The sequence below is a fragment of the Berghia stephanieae genome, chromosome 4 (assembly GCF_034508935.2).
Source record: "Berghia stephanieae isolate SIO BIC M18660-M18661 chromosome 4, UCSD_Bste_1.3, whole genome shotgun sequence".
In the NCBI taxonomy this organism is placed as follows: Eukaryota; Metazoa; Mollusca; class Gastropoda; order Nudibranchia; family Aeolidiidae; genus Berghia; species Berghia stephanieae.
The window spans coordinates 45,194,955-45,217,113 of NC_088363.1; the positions used below are offsets into that span (position 1 = coordinate 45,194,955).

The 22,159-nt window shown below is 35.7% G+C and overlaps 1 protein-coding gene across 4 annotated transcripts in view; it reads left to right on the top strand.

The window, feature by feature from the left end:
* Window positions 1–22,159, top strand: part of LOC144970656 (uncharacterized) — a 57,066-nt gene that overhangs the window by 275 nt on the left and 34,632 nt on the right. The window contains exon 1 of one of the 4 annotated variants that reach the window (XM_078910499.1): window positions 14,245–14,641. The exons of 1 other annotated variant lie outside the window; for it this stretch is intronic. The gene's annotated coding sequence lies outside the window, so the exon portion shown is untranslated. 2 more of the 4 variants (XM_078910502.1, XM_078910500.1) reach the window with 2 other exon arrangements.

Sequence of the window (22,159 nt, forward strand, 5' to 3'; positions counted from 1 at the left end):
ATTTACTGAATGAAATGAATGAAAATGTAAATGGAATATTGACATTTCAATTATTAATCATAAATGAGTGAAAATTCATAACAATAATAGATAAAGAGAAGATTTCCCAAATCATGAATGGGTATGGTATATATATCCAAACAATACTCAATGTTACATTAAGTTGGGTCATCATGTTTACAAATAAAATTATCGAATTTATGCGTTCTGATTTGGCATAATTTGCGAGGTAACTAACAGTATGCATGGGAGGTTAAGTTATACCCTTCTCACGTCATTACACTAATCGAGAAAGTAGGTCGGCGTGAATATTTTCACAACCTGGTATGTGAGAGATACTGAAAGTGTAATTTTGCAAAAATAGACTCCACCTTAGTACTCTACTATTATTCATTTTGTTATTTCTTATGTACGTGAGTGGTTTATGGTCCGTTTCGACCACAAACTCTTTTAGCAGTAGATATCTGCTGAATGTCTTTAAAGCAAAGACGATGGCCAGTCCTTCACGCTCTATTACAGAGTATCGTGATTCTCTGTCCAATAATTTTCTGCTTGCATATAAGCAAGGCATTAGAGTTCCCTCATGTTCCTGTAATAGTACACCTGCGATGCCCTTATCAGACGCGTCAGTTCTTACAACAAATTCTTTTGATATGTCGGGTAATTTAAGAATTGGTTCTGAACAGAGTAATGCCTTTAATTGGTTAAAGCTATTCTGACACGCTTCTGTCCAAACAATTTTGTTCGGTGACCCATTCTTTGTCAGATTTGTTAGCGGTGTCGCGATGTGCGCGAAGTTGTAAATGTATTTCCTGTAAAAATTTAGGAGCCCAAGTATTTTGCGTACTTCTTTTTTTGTCTTAGGTGGTTGCAATTGTGCGATTTTTGTTTGTTTTTCTGTCTCGGGTGTCTGTGTCCCATGACCAACGGTATGATTGATCCTGCATTTGAAGCTTCGATATTAGTAAACATAGGTTGCGACACTGTGTCTCTATCAAAATATTTTTAGCATATTTGCATGGAATGTCTTTGTTGTGTTGTTAATTTTAATCTCGTAATTAACATTAGATTTTACTGCTGTTATTTTGAATGGTCCTTTCCATGTAGCTAAAAGTTTACTCGAGTCATCGGGTAAGAGTATTAGTACTTTGTCACCAATCTCAAATTTTCTTGATTTGCTTTTTCTATCGGAGTATTCCTTGTATTTCTCTGCTTTTTTAGTGACGGATTCCTGTGCTAGCTTACATGTGTCCTCTATTCTGTCTTTCAGGTTTCTTACATATTCGTAAGCAAACATAATTTCGTTATTGTCCTCCTCATTCCCTTTACAAATGTCGGCTACTATATTGATCGGGCCGCGAGGTGATCGTCCATACATCAACTCAAATGGGGAGTAGCCTGTAGATTCTTGGGGTAGGCCTATTTCTCTATATGCAAATAGGATTGCTGGTAAGTATCTGTCCCAATCATCTGGTTTTTCTGCTGACACTTTTCTTAACATATTCTTTAGAGTGCCATTAAATCTTTCACAAAGACCATTTGCTTGGGGGTGGTAGGGAGTTGTGAATGAGTGTTGGATTCCCATGAGTTTCATGGTTTCATGCATCATATGTGATGTAAATTGGGGTCCATTGTCCGACAGTATCTCATTTGGTATGCCTATTCTAGTAAAAATTGTCATCAATGCTTCAGCTTTGTGATCCGATGTAGTTGATTTCAATGCTATCGCTTCTGGCCACCCGGTTGCGTAATCGACTAGTGTTAGTATGTGTGTATGGTTTCTATCTGATTTTGTTAAAGGGCCTATAATGTCAATTGCAACTTTTTGAAAAACTTTTTCAATAACTGGGGTTGTCTCTAATGGCAATCTCGGTATTCTGCCTTTTGCGACTCTTCTTTGGCATGTGTCACAAGATTTCACATATTCTCGGACGTCTTTAGTAATTCCAGGCCATGTGAAATTCTCGGATATTCTCTTCAATGTGGAAGAGCTCCCAAGATGTCCAGAAGTTATTGAATCGTGCGCTATTCCAAGGATTTTGTTTCTGTAAATACTCGGCGTGACCAGTTGCTTAGCTATTTTGTTTCTTTTCCTATGTAACCTGAACAGAATATCTTTTTCAATGATGTATTCAACTTTTGATTTCGTCCCTTTGTTTGCGATATTGAAATATGAAGTTAAAGTCGGGTCCTTTTTCTGTTCTTCTATGAACGTGTTCCTGTCAAATTGTTGTGGTTCAAGAGAAATAGTCATTGGCTTCTCTGTTGTCTTAGTCATCTTTCTTGTTTCTGCTTGACAAGCTGTTTCTTGGGTTAATGACCATTCTTTTACATCTGTTGGGTTGTCTTTAAGACCTTTTATATTGCCAACAATAACATCAGCGACGGGGTTGGGAAGTATACAGCATTCCACTATTCCTGTATAGTATGGGATTTCTATGTACACATTAGCTGTTTCAAAGGTTTCGACTGTGCCACTGAATGTGATGCATTGTACCGTTTTTCCAGTTTTGTCTTCGTCATTGATCAAAGATGCTTTTATTCCTACTGTACTGCATCCTGTGTCTCTCAATATTTTGCAATCAGTTCCATTAGCTTTGCCTTCACAAAAAAATAGCGATCCTGATTTGTGAGTTTGTGTTAAAAGTGACATACCTTTCACGCAATGCACATTTATATTTTCTCCTGACATTACTCGTGTCTGATTGTTTACACCTGTTTGGAGTGATGCATTTGCAGTTTCTTTTGGATATCTCACGATTTTGTAACATTTGTCTGCTGTGTGGCCTTTCATTCCACAATATTGACATTTAATTATAGGTTTGTTGGTTTTCTTATACTCAGTATTATTGTAAGTGCTATTTCTTGTTTTGTTTTGATAGGATCGGCTATGGTCTCTATTGAACTGTTTGTTCCATGGTTTGTTACTATGATCATCTTGTTTCACTTGCGTGTTCCGAGTGATTGATCGGCTCGTTCTATTTGAGTATTGAACTTTAGGTGTACCTGGACTCTGAGCAGCAGCAGCGTAGTATGGTTCCTTCAATGTTCTGCTAAGGGGTGTCAATGGATGTGCGCTGTTAAAGTTTTCTGCGTAGATTTTTAATTTGTCCAAGTTTTCTGGCTTTCTCTCTTTAAAGAATGCGACTAAATCTGGGTTGCAAGCTTGATAGATTCGATTCTTCAGCGTGAGATAGTAAAGGCCTGCAAAGTCGTCTTGTTTTACGTTTGCCAACTCAAGCCACCGATTTAGAAATTGAGTAATTCGGTTCACGAATGTATTAAAGTCTTCTCCACTTTCCGGTTTTGCAGTGTGAAACCTTTCCTGGTAACCATCTTCTGTTAATCTAAATCTTTTTAGTAGAGCGTCTTTAATTTTACCATAATCATCTGCATCTTCAGTTGTTAAGGTATAGAAAACTTTTAGCGGTTCTCCAGATAAGCAGTTAATCAAGGCTGTGGCCCATTTGCTTTCTGGCCAACGATAACCTTTAGCCTGAACTTCGAATCGGTGTAAGAAGGATTCTAAACAGTCTGAGCGTTCATCGTATGTTGGCATGCGTGGAAGTTTCACGAAAAATTCATCACTATTATTATGTTTTCTTTCATGACCGGTTTTTGTTTTTTCAATTTCCAGCATCATTTGGGTCCTTTTGGTTTCTTCTTCTGCTAAAGCTATTTGTCTTTTTAGTTCCCTTTCTTGGACTCTTTCTTCTCGTTCTTCTCTACGTATTCTTTCTTCGTGTTCTTTTTCTTCTCTACGAATTCTTTCTTCGTGTTCTTTTTCTTCTCTACGAATTCTTTCTTCATTTTCTTCTCTACGAATTCTTTCTTCGTGTTCTTTTTCTTCTTTACGAATTCTTTCTTCATTTTCTTCTCTACGAATTCTTTCTTCGTGTTCTTTTTCTTCTTTACGAATTCTTTCTTCATTTTCTTCTCTACGAATTCTTTCTTCATGTTCTTTTTCTTCTTTTACTTTCTCTTCGCACCATGAAAATATTCTTTCCTGGGGTATTTCTAAGTCCTTTGCGAGACTTAAGTATCTTTTATATGCTTCCATGTTGCAATAAATTAGTTACGATATTTTATATATTTATTGACAGGATACTGTTACTGACTGTTTTATTTATTTACACTTACTGGAATGAACTGTTCTATTTTTAGAAATCTCTCTCTCTTATTTCAACTTATTATGTATGTTGAATTTGATGCCTTTTATCGTTATATCTTATAAAGCAATGTGTCAATACAATGCGGAGTTATTATGACTTGTGTCAATAACAATGTGTCAATCGCGTGTACTCTAAACTATGTTACTACGAAAAATGTATCACCAATGTGTGTGACTCGTCGTTAGTTTGTGTACAATTATTCGCAATGACGCTAATGTACTAGAGTGTGATAACAATAATAGGATGCCAAAATAATCCCAAGTTATCTATCACTAAATATAACACGACGGCTAGTAGACTCCTTTTATTATTATTTAGTTTTTAAAGACTCACTTTTCAGAACATAATATATAAGTGGTTTTCGGTAACAGTAATATGCCAAAAATGCATTTAAAACAAATCACTATGCAAAACAAATCACGATGTCTATAGTTACTATGTGATGCCCAACTCATGTAAAAGAGAATAATGAAGGATATATTTACCAACTCAGTTCGTGGCTGGGACCTCTCTCTTGTTCAATGGTTGTTCAACAATTGTAATTAGGCATTGAAGAGTGTTTAACAGTGATGTCTGAAATACAAAACAATAAAATATCGTAAGATTTACAATAGTTACAAAATGTGTTCACAACACTGAGTGATTGGATGACAGGTGAATGAATCGTTATGGAATGTAAACCTATTGAAAACAATTCATGAATGAGGCAAACAACAAAATGAAAAGAGTGATATAATAACAAAGTGGACAAGGAATGAATGAATGAATGAAAAACTGAGTGAATAGATGAATGAATGAATGGATAATGTATGAATGAAAGAATGAAGGGAGGAATAAATGTATGAATGATTGGATAAATGAGTGAATAAACGAATGAATGGATGAATGAATGAATGAATGAATGAATGAATAAATGAATGAGCAATGAATGAATGAATAATTTATAAATGAATAAATGAATGAAGGAATGAATCAATAAAATGCTATTCAATTTGAATGAAAGAATGAATGGATAAATTGCTATTCCATTTAAATGAAGAAATGAAAAAGAAAAAAAAATTAATCCTGTAAATAGGGAGTTCAATTAAAATATGATCAAGTGGGGCAATTAAGAGTTTTACAATTTAAACTTTAAAGTTAGATGAAATAGATATAAGTAACTAAATAAATTCAATTCTTTATATGTGTCCCCTCCAAAATGTCATAGTCTCAAGTGAGTAAAGAGCTACTCGACTATGCATAAAGATATATGTAGAATGAGGCCCCAGAATTTACTAGTTACTATAAATGAAAAACAATTAACGATTTGTTTACAATGAAATAAAAATAATGATGAAATTTAATTAAAAGAGATAAACAGTGATCGTGGCAGTTACAAATAGAGATATGAATATTTTACGTAACTTATGATAATATCTCAGGTTCGTAAGTTTACGTTTCCAGGCAGTTGATGGGCTTGGATGATCTATTCCTCTGATAACAGGATCGGACTCGTAAAATTCCACTTCCAGGCAATTGGTAAGAGGTTATAGTGTAATACAGCGGGCTTGGGTTTGATCCTTGAAGATTATACAATCAAAGTTAAAAGCTCCGGCGTCTTAATGGTGTAGATATAATATCTACAAAGTCCCAAAAGATAAAAATCTTACAATATATAATATAGGAATAGAGCGACTGGCCGTCCGGCATAGATTGTGGAGAGAAAGTGAGTGTCAAATGTTAGACCTATCAGCTTTTATAATAAGTGGCTACGTGACAGAATGTAGAACGAAAAGTATTCACTAATTAGAAATTAATTCGAGGGAAGGCTATAAAAGGAAAGACGATCTAATATTAGAAGGTAAAGTTTATCTAAGCCTACCGATATATAACTGGAGTGAGATGAATTCAGTTCTTAATAAAATAAAATTTAATAAGATTATTGTGAACAACCTTTACTGTGACAGCGAAGAAGGTCACAATATTGCCATCCGGAGTATAACAGACTAACACACAAAACTATGTGTAACCTTAAACGTTTATAGTCTGGTCAATACAGTTTAGTGAGAATTACTCATAAACGCGGATGGCAGAAAACAACAAAGGCCGGAGTGACGTCAACGTCGATCTATCTATAGTATGGATAAATGTAGCCATCGTTAACATAATATAGATAGAATGCGCTTGGCTAAGAAGCTCACAACATTGCCATCCGGAAGTATAACGGACCGACACACAAAAATGTGTGTATCCATGAACGTTTATAGTCAGGTTAATACAGTTCAGTGAGCATTACTCATAAACGCGGATGGCATACAGAAAAGAAATATTTTAATGCCATGCAGTACATTAAAGTTTTAGATCACAGATTCATGCAGAATCAGTACATGAAAAACAAAACAGATCAAAAAGCCAGCGGCTTTAACCAGTTAACTGCCGTACTCTGGAAAAACTCGTAATTAAAAATTTGGCCAGCAAACTCTACTTCAAAAATTTCGATCGATATAAATGATCCTAATCTTGCAAAGACAATCAAACCTGGGACTCCGCTGTCTTCCTTGAAGTCTCAGATTTGAGAATGTTTGTCAAGATAAGGGTCACTTAAATAGATCGATATTTAAAGGAAAAGTTTTCTGGCCAAAATTTTAAATACAAGTTTTTCCAGAGTAAAGCAGTTAGTTAAAGGGAGATAATCAATAATGGGTAATGAGATTTTATTACATAATGGAATTAAATTCTTGTGTCTCTATTATTTAAATCTAGACGGTGTAAGTAGTATAGCAGTCAAACCCTATCTTTCATCTTGGTAAAATGTTTATTTGAGTCAATATTTGATGAATGCTGTTAGCATCACACGAATGCCTTACTAACGAACTTACCTGTTGTGCTCAGGTTAACCCTTAACAGCCGGGGATTGATTTTATTATATCCTAACATCATAATCTTATTATTTTCCTCTTATGAGAGGTGATAACAATGTGATTGTGGTTTTGTTTACCAGTTTAACCCTTATCACCCAAGACTCGATATCATTGAATCCCGATATTTTAAACTTTTCATCTGGAGAGAAAGATTACAGTTAGCGGTTTGATTCTGTCTTTGTTTGTTTGTTTGTTTAAGCCCACATCGTAATGCCGTTACTGTACACTACAACACCGCAAGACCAGAGTTATGTGTAAGTTAATTTGTTGACTCGAATGATTGAAATCACTCAAAGCAAATTTTGTTGGATCGAGTTTTGTTGTCTTTGATGCTGTTCGAGATGTCCATATTTGCAGGTCTGATAACTAAACACCATTATGGGTTTGAATTACGATACACGGGGCGAGGCGGGTAAGGCGAGATAGGAAGAAACAAAAAATCTATAATAATAATAATAATAATAATAATAATAAATAAATAATAATAATAATAATAATAATAGATGATGATGATGATGATGATGAAAATAATAATAATAATAATAATAATAATAATAATAATAATAATAATAATAATAATAATAATAATAATAATTATTAATATTATTATTATTATTATTATTATTATTATATTATTATTATTTATTATATATTATTATTATTTTTGTTATTATCATTATTATTATTATTATTTTCATCATCATCATCATCATCATCATCATCATCATCATCATCATCATCATCATCATCATCATTATCATCATCGTCATCATCATCATCTGTTACTGTCCTCTTTGTTGACAACGATGGAATATGCAGTTATATTATTTGGAACATAATTGGGTCTAGAGTTTGCGAAATGAGAAGGCTTGATATTTTTATAATATATGATCATTGATTTATGTATTACCTAGAAGTCAAGTAATAAATAAGCAATGTTTAATACATGTGTGTGTGTGGGGGGGGGGGGGGGTGTGAAAGGGGGGGGGGCGGGCAGCGTGGCTCAGCGGTACGGTCTTTGCTTGGTACCCGGAAGGTACCGAGTTCGATCACCCACCGCTGCGTTGTGTGGCCTTGAGCTAGTCACCTTGCCCTAGCTCAATTTGCGTCGCTGTACTGCGGCTAACGCCTCGGTTATTCCAGTCTCCCCTTGGAATAGGTCCTAGAGAAAAAATTCTTCTATAGGATGAATAAAAGGAATTTTTATTTTTATTATTATATTGCATTTATTTACATACCTTTTCAGAATTCTTCCTATAAGTTGTTTGCCCATTGTTCAAACTGAAGGCATCCTGACTTGACAAAAAATCCCAAAAATTTATATAATTGATTGAAATGCAACCGTTCTTTTCTCCAATTATTAGATTTAGAGGTTTGGTAATATTGTCAAATAATATGTAAAATGACAATTTACATTTTATCCACCCCCCCCCAAAAAAAACAACCAAACAAACAAACAAAAAAACAAAAACAAAAAACAAACAAACAAACAAACAAACAAAAAAGTAAAAATAAAAGCAAAACACACAAAAAAGAAAAAACAACAACATCACAACAATAAAATAAACCTCCTCATCCTCCATGTATCATAAATAATATTATATCAATCTTCTCGGCTCGAACTTGGTCCAAACAAAATTAACTCAGACCTCTTTTAAGTTTTAGGTCTTCTTTATGACAAAATACTGCATGAATAAGTCCAAAAAGTTAAACGGTGACAGCGTAAAGGGGAGCATGTTTTCACGGAAGACTGCTGCCTCGCTCGGTTGGGAGCGTGATGTTCGTCAGGTCACACCGAACCGTCAGCCAGTTACTAGGCGAAATAAATTTAACAAATGTGACAAAACCAAAATTGGGACATGGAATGTCAGGACCTGTGCCCAAAAAGGAAAACTAAACAACATTCTGAAAGAAATGAAACGGCTCCAAATAAATATTCTTGGCCTGGCAGAGATGAGATGGAAAGAGCAGGGAACCATGTCAAAACAAGAAAACAACATGACATATAAGATCATATGGAGTGGTGGAACCTCTTTCCAAAAAGGAGTAGGGATGATCTTAGACCAAAAATCAACCAAATTTTACAAAGGGCACGTAGCAATCTCAGACAGAGTTTTGCTGGTTAAGCTAAGAGGACCTGTAGTTGACACCAATATTATTCAAGTTTATGCACCAACAGAAGAGGCGACAGATGCAGATATGACAGAGTTTTACCATTCACTAGACAAAGCAAAACGAATGTGTAAATCACAAGAAGTCCTTATGGTAATGGGGGACCTAAATGCTAAGATTGGCAGAGGCAGAGATGGTGACATAATCGGACCACATGGACTCGGAGACAGAAATGAACGAGGAAACATCTGGGCAGATTGGTGTAGAACAAATAAATTAATGATTTCAAACACCTGGTTTCAACAACACCCAAGAAGAACCTGGACATGGCAATCACCAGGGGACAGAGCAAGGAACCAGATAGACTTTATAGCAGTATCATCAAGATTCAGAAATGGCATATTAAATTGCAAAACCTACCCAGGCGCCGATGTAGACAGTGACCATGTCCCAGTTGTTTGTACAGTAAGGATAAAGTTTAAAGCTATTCAGAGAACAGCTGGTAGAATAAAGAGGGATTACAGGTTATGCAAAGACAATGGCATACAAACAAAAATGAGAGAAGAATTTGAAAATGCACTCATGATACAAAGCCAAAGTGAACCTGATAACGAAAAATGTGAAAAACAATTTGATATATTCCAAAAGTGTGTCAAAGCAACTGCAGAAAAGCATTTACCAATAGCTCAAATAAACAGCAAAAAGGAATGGATGACAAATGAAATTCTAAACCTATTTGAAGAAAGACGAAAATGCAACAGAGGGTCTGCAGAATACCAAACATTGAACAACCACATTAAATCCAAATGCATCGAGGCACACGAGAACTATCTAGACTGGAAATGCTGCGAAATCGAAAGAGAATACAAACCCAACCCCCAACAAGCTCACCAAAGAATAAAAGAACTATCAGGGAAAAGGAAAAGCAAAGCAGCAGGAAGTTGTATCCAAAACAAACAAGGGGAACTGCTATTTGAAGAACAACATATAGAAAGCCGATGGGTAGAATACATAGGCGAACTGTACAATGATCCAAATAGAAATGAACCACCACTGAAATTCAAAGAACCATTAAGCGGACCAAACATCACCAAAAGTGAAATTGAACATGCCATGGAACGAATGAGGGATGGTAAAGCAACAGGCCCTGATGAAATATCTGTAGAGGTATTAAAAAGCCTAGGAGATCTAGCAATTGATGAACTTCACATATTATTCAACAATATATACAATACTGGGAAAATTCCAGAAGATCTCTGTAACTCTATTTTCATAGCAATACCAAAGAAAGCAGGTGCAGTCAGATGCGAAAATTTTAGAACTATAAGTTTAATAAGCCACATCAACAAAATACTGTTGCGTATAATTATCAACAGGCTAAGGAATAAGATTAACCCCGAAATCGCAGAAGAACAATATGGATTCCAACCTGACAGAGGGACAAGGAACGCAATATACCTCCTCCGTGTTTTTAAGTGAAAGAGCTATACAGGTTCAGACCCCACTATACCTCTGTGTTGTCGACTACAAAAAAGCTTTTGATAGAGTACGCCACGAAGAAATACTAAAACAACTGCACTCCATTGGCGCTGATGAGAAAGACCTCAGACTCATGCAAACAGTATACTACACCCAGCAGGCATCTATCAAAATCGGAAACTCTACAGGAAATTCCATTCCTATTAAGAAAGGAGTCCGTCAAGGGTGTGTTGCCTCACCAGATCTGTTTAATCTATACCAAGAAACAATCATGAGGGGCATAAATAATATGGAGGGAATAAAAGTGGGAGGTCACAACATAAATAACATAAGATACGCAGACGATACGGTACTCATTGCAACATCAGAAATCCAACTTCAAAAGATAGTTGACAAAGTGGTAGTAGATAGTGAAGCCAAGGGAATGAAAGTGAATATCACCAAAACGGAATGCATGGTAATACAGAAAAACCCCGAAAACAACAACACCTGCAATATAACGATTCACGGCGAGCAACTTACCAACGTAGAAAGTTTTAAATACCTAGGTTCAATAGTGACAACAGATGGAAGATGTAACCGAGACATACGAGCAAGAATAGCTCAAGCCAAACAGGCCTTCATGGACCTGGGAAACATTTTAAAAAACAAACAGATGTCGTTCGGGATTAGATTCCGAGTCTTGAAGTGTTACGTGTGGCCAATCTTGTTATACGGATGCGAAAGCTGGACTACAAATGCAGAAATACAAAAGAACATTGAAGCTTTTGAAATGTGGTGCTTGAGAAGGATGCAGAGAATATCGTATACTGCACACAAAACGAACGAAGAAGTGCTAAAACAAACATACCAACAAAGGAAACTAATGCCCTTAATAGTGGATCGACAACTATCCTTTTTCGGACACATAGTAAGGAAAGATAAGAATGAATACCTGGCAAGTTGTGGAAAAATACCTGGTAAACGCGCCCGGGGAGACAAAGAAAAACACTCATAGACCAACTGAAGGGCTTCACCAGCCTAACAATCCAAGAGCTGTTTGAAAAGGCAAGAGACAGGGAGGAATGGAGAGAGATAATTCATGCAGTATCCGAAGCCTGGACCAGGCATGGAACCTAGAAGAAGAAGAAGATGACAAAATGAGGGCCATTTTAATTAATCTAATAATATTCAAATTTATTTTATTTCTGTCTAAAATGTAAAAAGGCGTTTTATCGGTGTATCGGAAACATACAATTACTCACGAATCACTAAAGGGCAGATAGATAACGTTATATTATGATCATAAATTAACATCTATTGCGGAAATGAAACATGTAGGTACGAAATGTAGTCATTAAAATAACACAATTATAGATACGTCTTGAAAACATTCATTTTGATTGAATATAATTCAACCCTATTCATTTCACACACCGCAATAATAATTACATACTATGAGTAAATCATAGTTTTAAACAATGTATTGACTTAAAGTGTCCCCACTGTGTTCATACCTCTAATTTGAATCCATTTACTGTATTATCATTTTAAACAGTAATGATAAAGAGGCCGTACTTAAAAAAAAAAAAGAAAAGAAAAGGAAAACAAAACAAAACAAAAAAAAAACAAAACAAAACAACAACCAACAAACAAACAAAAAAAAAAACGAGAAAAAAATATCTATTTTAAAATAATGAATTTTGGCTAGAAATCTCGTTCTTCAAATATCAAACATTGAAATGACCCTCATCTTGTCAAAGACTCTCACAACTGGGACCAAGAATTGAAAGCTCGTGACACGATGAGGTCAATTTAATCGATCGATATTTGGAGGATGAGTTTTTTGGGGCAAAATCTTAATAACGAGTTGTTTTCATTTTGAGAATACGGCGGGGAGAGCCAGATTTCATACTTAAAATATCATCTCAACGTATTGAATTGATGATCATTTTACTCAAACATCATTCTTAATATATAGTCATAATAATTAATAGTGATAATGATAATACTGACAATATTAACAATGATAAGAACAACAACAACAACAACATCAATAATAATAATAATAATAATAATAATAATAATAATAATAATAATAATAATAATAATAATAATAATAATAATAATAAATAATAACAATAATAATAAAAGTAATAACAATATTGATAACACAAATAATATAATAATAATAATAATAATAATATAATAATAATAATAATAATAATAATAATAATAATATAATAATAATAAAATAATAATAATAATAATAATAATAATAATAATGATAATAATAATAATAATAATAACCATAATAATAATAAATCAAGCTTATAACTATAGACTAAATTCTATTTTGAATTTCAGCTCATTGCTTTACAGTATTGTACGTCCCCCCCCCCCCACCCCGCTCTCTCTCTCTCTCTCTCTCTCTCTCGTTCTCTCTCTTTCTCTCTCTCCCTCTCTCTCTCTCTCTCTCCCCCCCTCTCTCTCTCTCTCTCTCTCTCTCTCTCTCTCTCTCTCTCTCTCTCTATCTCGATCTCTCTATTCAACTTATTTAGTTTGCTTCATCGATTGGCGTAGAATTCATGACAACAATAATTACATTTCATGATTAATTCATAACTCAAAATTTTCTGCTATAATCATACTGCCAACGGCTTACAAAATGGATTTTCAAATCTAAGTCAGATAGTATGTAGGGCATAACCCTATGAACTAAGATGTCCCACAACCTTTTTTTAAATTTTCTAAACCTGAGAGTTCTTTGAGGGGTGGTGGAAGTGTGAGGGGTGGGGTGGGTTTCTTCGAAGTCTCAGCAAGTAAAGATTAATCTCAATTCATCAATATTTGAAGTTTGAAAACATCTGACCATATTCAAAAAATCTGTTTTGTGGGTGTAAGACAATGCACGCTTTTTTTCTTCTTATCTGGTAATATTTATTTTTGGCAGAGTCTGTGACAAAAGTAATGATTATCTCTGACTATACAATTATTCGAATTTTGGCTCCCAGCAATTTGCTATTCTTCTCATATCTGTAATTAAAGATTGATCTGTTAACCCTTTCAACGCCAAAGACTGATTCTGTTTTATTTCCGAGTCACAAATTCCTTCATGATTTTTCAGTTTATAGATGCAAAATTAATCTTTTTCACAAAGAAGGCAGCTGTTATTTAGTTATAAATGCAGAATTAATCGTTTTAATCAAAAGAGCGAAAAAAACTTAGAAATATTGATGAAGCCAAAAACGCATTAGTGCCGTCGATGTCGGTAGAAATGGGAAGCTTTGGTGTCAGCTTACAGTAAAATCGAATACGATCTATGAAGGGTTAAGCAATTTTAAAAATAAAAGAAAACGATTATATTTTGTAATATTGATTCCCCCATTGTCACATCTTCAGCTCTCGACCGTTTGATTACACAACATCAACAACTATAACAATAATAATATAACACTCATCATATGAATCTTTGATGTTGTGTTTAACATTTACGTGTAGAATCGATCCTAAGTATTGTCGCGAGTTTAATTATCCTGCTTTTGTAGACTATATTGAATTGCCACCAGGGTACGTTTAACAAACGCGGATTTCCTGATGTCGTATGCCTTGTAATTAGAAAGAGATAGGGCGGTGAATATCAAAAATCAATTTCTGCACAAAAAAGCAGTAGGGGTCTAGACGGAAATAACAGACTTCGCTACCAAGTGGATTAATAATAATTATTGATTCGAATTCGTCACTCTATGCTTTTAGTTTATGATCGATCTTTTAAAAAAATGCTTTGCTTTATATTTAATAATAGAGGCTGAAAATATCGTAAGAAATATTTAATCTGTTATTAGAGATGGTGCAAATTATAAAAAATAATTATATCTGTGGTTTTCTTGTGATCAATTATTAACTTATAAGTACAAGGAGCTCATATCGATATAAGAGTTTTGGTAATTATAATCATGATGTGAATTCGGTACTCAAACTCCAATCATACGAGTACATGTAAGTTGATACCAGTCCTACATAAAATCAAAAGCTGATTGTTGACAACATGTTCTTTGTATTCGCTATTAAAAGTAATAGATCCCTTTAAAATTACAAAGGGTTGTGGCCTACATGCATTAATTATTTGCAGGTCTGATAGCCGGACGCATGTATGGACTTGGCATAAAAGCCGGAGTTTATCCCCGTTTCGGTAACGAGAAAATGACCCTTTGGATAGGACGCTAGTCTGTCACAAAGTACTTCCATCACTATTGGGTGGACAGGGGCATCAGAAAAAAATCTCGACTGCACCCGGGATCTACTCAGTCCCTTTGATTGTGAAGCGAGTGCTCTACCAACTGAGTAATCTGCACCCACTACCTTGGTTGTAGTATACGATTATTTGAAAAGTGTGACAAAAGGGTAGCTAGCAATTATTGTTCTTGGTCGTTTAACATTATAGAAATATAGATTAATGCGGGCTCCAATGTCCTTTGGCTCTGCTCTCCTACTCAGTCTCATTGGTGTCACTGCTCTCTTTGTGAAAAAAAAATATATATAATTTTATTTTGTATATATATATATATATATATATATATATATATATATATATATATATATATATATATATATATATATATATATATACTGTCCCCGGTTTTAAGTTCCAAGTTCACCCTTACATAATACTGTTTTGAGGCGGTGGATCATATATATATATATACATATATATATATATATATATATATATATATATATATATATATTATATATATATTATATATATATATATATATATATATATATATAATATATATATATATATATATATATATATATATATATATATATATATATATATATATATGATCCACCGCCTCAAAACAGTATTATGTAAGGGTGAACTTGGAACTTAAAACCGGGGACAGTGAGAAACGCGAAACTTTTGAAGTGGCAACCGATAGAATGAAGTTGACGTCACTCGGGTCTTTGTGGGTTTTTTTTTTTTTTGCCATCTGCGCTTATGAGTAATTCTCACTAAACTGTATTAATCAGACTATAAACGGTCGCATTGCATCAATACTTTAATAAAAAAAAACCCAACTAAAATTGCTGTTTTCTTATTTAGACTTTAAATTTATTTTACAACATGTGAAGTATGCACTGACAGAATACCGGTTAGATAAGGTGGGTCAGAATACGCTTCAACAGTCATCACGTCACTTCCCTCGTAATGACGCATGGTGACTTAGCAACTGGCTCTAAACTATCGGAACAATGGCGGACGCCCTTATGAAATATTTCTCCGACGAGCATAAAAGCGTATCCAGAGGAGAAGAAAATTATAAATCTGATGTGTTTAGACTTTTACACATTCTGATCACAAGACATATGAAAAGTTCTAGCCGGCATGAAGAATAAAAAAGTACCGATTTTCTTTGTTTAGAACCACGATGGCCGCCGTTGCTGGGCGACGTGACACCAGACTATTGAATCCAATTATGAATTCCTTTTATAGATAGAATGCGCTTGGCCAAGGAGTTCACAACATTGCCATCCGGAAGTATACGGACCAACACACAAACTCTGTGTAACCATGAACTTTTATAGTCTGGTTAATACAGTTTAGTGAGAACTAGTATGCAGATGACGTCACTCAGGCCTTTGTTATTGTTTTTGCCATCCGCGTTTGTGAGTTGTTCTCACTAAACTGTATTAACCTGACTATAAACGTTCATGGTTACACAGAGTTTGTGTGTTGGTCCGTTTTACTTCCGGATGGCAATGTTGTGAACTCCTTGGCCAAGTGCATACTATCTATAGATAGTATCTGCATACTATCTATAGATAGTATGCAGATGACGTCACTCAGGTCTTTTTTATTGTTTTTTGCCATCCGCGTTTATGAGTAATGCTCACTGAACTGTATTAACCCGAGTATAAACGTTCATGGATACACACCGTTTTGTGTGTTGGACCGTTATACTTCCGGATGGTAATGTTATGAGATTCTAAGCCAAGCGCATACCATCTATAGATAGTATGCAAATGACGTCACTTAGGCCTTTGTTATTGTTTTTGCCATCCGCGTTTGTGAGTTGTTCTCACTAAACTGTATTAACCAGACTATAAAAGTTCATGGTTACACAGATTGTGTGTGTTGGTCCGTTATACTTCCGGATGGCAATGTTGTGAGCTCCTTTTCCAAGCGCATTCTATCTATAGGAGGAATGAAATTGACGTCACTCAGCTCTTTGTTATCATTTTTAGCCAGCCATTTTTATGAGTAGTTCTCACTAAATTCTATAAATCAGACCACTGATGCTCAGCGTTTATAAAAAAAATAAAAATTCACAACATTTCGCCAGCTGGATATAGATAGAATGCGCTTGGCCAAGGAGTTCACAACATTGCCATCCGGAAGTATAACGGACCAACACACAAACTCTGTGTAACCATGAACTTTTATAGTCAGGTTAATACCGTTTAGTGAGAACAACTCACAAACGCGGATGGCAAAAACAATAACAAAGGCCTGAGTGACGTCATCTGCATACTATCTATAGATAGAATGCGCTTGGCCAAGGAGTTCACAACATTGCCATCCGGAAGTATAACGGACCAACACACAAACTCTGTGTAACCATGAACTTTTATAGTCTGGTTAATACAGCTTAGTGAGAACAACTCACAAACGCGGATGGCAAAAACAATAACAAAGGCCTGAGTGACGTCATCTGCATACTATCTATAACGTACCAACACATACATCTATGTGCATCCTTGTACGTTTTTGTCTGATTGATAGAAATTAGTGAGAACTACTCAGAACTACTGGATGGCCTAAAAAATAACAAAGTTGAGTGACGTCGATTTCGCTCCTTCTATTTGCTCTCTAGATAGAATCAAGTTGACGTCACTCAGGTTTTTGTTATTGCTTTTTGCCATCCGCGTTTATGACTAATTCTCACTAAACTGTATTAACCAGAATAACATGTTCAAAGTTACACAGAGTTTTGTGTGTTGGTCCGTTCGTTATACTTCCGGATGGCAATGTTGTATGCTTCTTAGTCGATAGACAAGTCTTTTCCCGAAAAGAAAACAAATCGTGAGTTGTATTCAATAGTTCAACCAATGGGTTCACTTAGTTCCTTGAGCTCTACTAACGACAACTCACGAAATGCTGCACAAACCTTAAAAATGACGTCAAACTATAGATAGAATGCGCTTGGCCAAGGAGTTCACAACATTGCCATCCGGAAGTATAACGGACCAACACACAAACTCTATGTAACCATTAACTTTTATAGTCTTCTTAATACAGTTTAGTGAGAAGAACTCACAAACGCGGATGGCAAAAACAATAACAAAGGCCTGAGTGACGTCATCTGCATACTATCTATATGTCCTAGTGTTTTCTAGTGTCCGGCAATAAGATAACGACGGCAACGGCCTGATCGTAGCCATCGTAAATTTATAGCCTGACACTGACCAAAAATAAATGACGTCAAAATGCCAGTCTTTTGCCACAAAAGAAAACAAATCGTGAGTTGTATTCAATAGTTCAACCAATGAAATAACTTGTTTCCATGAGCACTACTGACGACAACTCACTAGGCGGTGCAAAAACCAAATAATGACGTCAAAATGCCAGTCTTTTTGGATTTCAGTGTCAGGCTATAACATAACGATGGCTACGCACTGACCGTAGCCATCGTTAACTTATAGCTTGACACTGACCAAAAATGACGTCAAAATGCCAGTCTTTTTGGGTTTCAGTGTCAGGTTATAACTTAACGATGGCTACGCACTGACCAACAAATGACGTCAGAAGACAAGTCATTGGCCACAAAAGAAGACAAAATCGTGAGTTGTATTCAACAGTTCAACTAATGGGATCACTAGTTTCCTCGAGAACTACTTAAGACAACTGACTAAGTGGTCCATAAACCTAAAAAATGACGTCAAAGTATGGGCCTTAGTGGATTTTAGTGTAAGGCGAAAAGTTAACGCCATCCTGAAATAACGTATCAACACACACAACTATGTGTTACCATGCAAGTTTATAGTCTGGTTAATTACTGCAATTTAGTGAGAACTACTCAAAAATGGTTGTCGAAATACAATAACAAACACCCGAGTGCAGTCAATGTCTTTCCTATTGTCTTTAGAGAGCCACTTCAATGACTAGCTCTCACAAGATTCTATCAATCAGACTATAAACAAAGTTTAACATAGTTTTTGCGTGTTGGTTCGTTATTTCCGGCTGGCGGATGTTATAGTATTTTACCTAAACGCAAAGCATCAATAAACGCCTGCATTGAGTTAAGCCAGTTTGTTTCATAATAGGATTCACTAGTCGTAACGTCACTTCCTTCCTAATGACGCATGGTAACTTAGTAACACTGGCTCTAAACTATCGGAACAATGGCGGACGCCCTTTGAAATATTTCTCCGGCGAGCATAAAAGCGTATCCAGAGTGAAAAAAAAACATAAATTTGATCTTGTTTTGACTTTTACACATTCTGATCACAAGACATATGAAAAGTTCTAGCCAGCTTGAAGAATAAAAAGTAATGATTTTCTTTGTTTAGAACCAAGATGGCCGCCGTTGCCAGGCGGCGTGACATCAGACTATTGTATCCAATAGAGAAAGAACGGAGATGATGTCACTCAGGTCTTTGTTATGAGCAATTCTCACTAAACTGTATTAACCAGACTAAAAGCAAGGTTACACATAGTTTTGTGTGTTGGTCCGTGATATTCCCCGGATGGCAATGTTGTGAGCTTCTTAGCCAAGCGCTTACTATCTATAGTCTGGTTAATAATAGTGAGAATTACTCATAAACGCGGATGGCAAAAAACAATAACAAAGACTTGAGTGACGTCAACTTCGAACTCTCTATAGATAGTATGCGCTTGGCTAAGAAGCTCACAACATTGCCATTCGGAAGTATAACGGACCAACACACAAAACTATGTGTAACCTGGAACGTTTCTATCATAAGCATTGTAATGGAAATACCCTAAAACCAAAGCAAAATAGCCTTCATTACAACGGTATTTAAAAAAGCCCATAATTGCGTTCAGTTATCAGACCTGCAAAGATGTGCGCATCGTGTGACCTATATTGCATCTGATCAGAATGTAAAGTAATTGCATCACAAAACCAGATGACACGATGCATTTTTTTCAATCATCTGTGTTAAAATTATAAGTGATGCTCAGGATCTGTTTTTTTACTCAGTGTGCATAATAAGCATGCGCTTAAGGTGAATCAGGGTCATCGGTCACGGTAAACGGTTGAGTTCAAGGCCAAAATATACTTTATTTTAAATTCTCGAGTCAAAAATAAAATAAATTAAATGTTTTTTCGACTAGTTTTAATAAAATATAGATAGAACAAAGATGACGCCACACAGGCCTTTGTTGTTGTTTTTTTCTATCCGCGTTTTTGTTCTCACTAACCTGTATTAACCAGACCATAAAAGTTCATGGTTACGCAGAATTTTGTGTGTTGGTCCGTTATACTTCCGGATTGCAATGTTGTGAACTCCTTGGCCAAGCGCATTCTATCTATACGATAATAGTCTGATGTCACGTCGCCCAGCAACGGCGGCCATCGTGGTTCTAAACAAAGAAAATCTGTACTTTTTATTCTTCATGCTGGCTAGAACTTTTCATATGTCTTGTGATCAGAATGTGAAAAAGTCAAAACATGATCAGATTTATAATGTTTTTTCCCCCTCTGGATACGCTTTTATGCTCGTCGGAGAAATATTTCATAAGGATGTCCGCCATTGTACCGATATTTTAGAGCCAATTACTAAGTTACCATGCGTCATTACGAGGGAAGTGACGTTACGACTGTTGAAGCGCATTGACGTTATTTTTAAAAAGTGTATGCACAGTATGTTGATTGAAGTACTGAAGGCTCATACTATAATATAATAGTTAAAAAACCATCCCTGTCAATAGCCTGATAGGCCTAGCAATAAGAGGTAACAGAGGAACCATCAGTCATAGTATTAATGCTATTATGCAAGTGTAAAATCGGTTCCACGAACCCCCAATGATAAAGAAGGGAATATAATAATGTACCTTGTTAGAGAGAGGAAGAGTAGACCAACAAGAAGCTGGGAACAAGATATATGTGAATGGCTGGGAATGACAACAACTCAAGCAAGTAGACTGGCGGAAAACCGTAATCTGTATCGCAAGAAAGTTCGGGAAGCAACGTCCTACGCAGGATCAGCTGACAAGATGATGACCTTGTTAGTGGCAGCATTGTCTCTGTTAAACATTGATATACATACCCCTACAGGCTGGTTTGAGGATAATTCGAAACCTGAATTTGAAGCAAAGACTATAGCTAGTATGCGCTTAGCTAAGAACCTCACAACATTGCCATCCGGAAGTATAACGGACCAACACATAAGACTCTGTGTAACCATGAACTTTAATTGTCTGGCTAATATAGTTTTGTGAGAATTACTCATAAACGCGGGTGCCAAAAGGCAATAACAAAGACCTGAGTGACGTCAACTTTATTCTATCTATACCGCCGTGCCACGCTGCCTCATGTCTGAGTTGGTGAACCTGTCAGATCTGATGAAAAGCATTTCGTGATAGAGCCTATCTAAAAGGTAGCAAGCAATAACCACTGTCCACTACACGCTACAACCCCCTTCCCGAAAAATCGAGGTCTGTGGGCATTAGGACTTTAAAAGGATTTACAACACCCCCCCCCCCCCCCGCCCCGCCATTCCACCCTCCTCTATAATGTTTTATCTGACCTTTTATCATACAAAATCATTCAAATTTTTACTCCCCAGACCTGTGTATTATTTGTTTTTGTTCCACACGTTGCTTTGCTTGTGCGCTTTTTGTATGCTATATTTGTCTCTTTTCCCGTCAAAAACTCCGATTGATGACAAATGGATCCAAGCTTATTCCTCATTCAGAGGCCTGTACCATTTTTAGTTTGTTTATTTGTTACATATCTTATTTTTTTTTTTGGGGGGGGGGGGGGGGTATAGTTGAGTGTATTATTTTTGTTTCTTTTAAAATAAAAAACTGATTTGATGACAAAACCAATTCTGTTAAAAGCTTAAATATCATGCAAAATTAAATTGGTAAACACGCATTTACAACGGGAGCGATCTTTTTTCATGTTTTCGTCCAACCGTCATCAATCACGTGATGTGTTGCTGTCAATTGATTGTACATTTCTGAACAAATGTAGACACGCTGCTTTGTTTATGAAAGTTGTAAACATACCCGTGTGTCAAGTTGAACACAATGACCAATCGCAATGCTTGATTGTTCAAAAGCTGTGAACATTTTTCACTATGTAGGTCACTTTGAGCACATGTTGCAATGTGACCAATGACCTCGGGCACATGGAAATATAGATCATGCCCATTTTAATGTGACCCCTTCCCCACCTCTACCCTGGCGTTCAATGTTGATTCTAAAACAGAGGTCTTTAAGCTTTAATTTTCCTATACTATAGATAGTATGCAGATGACGTC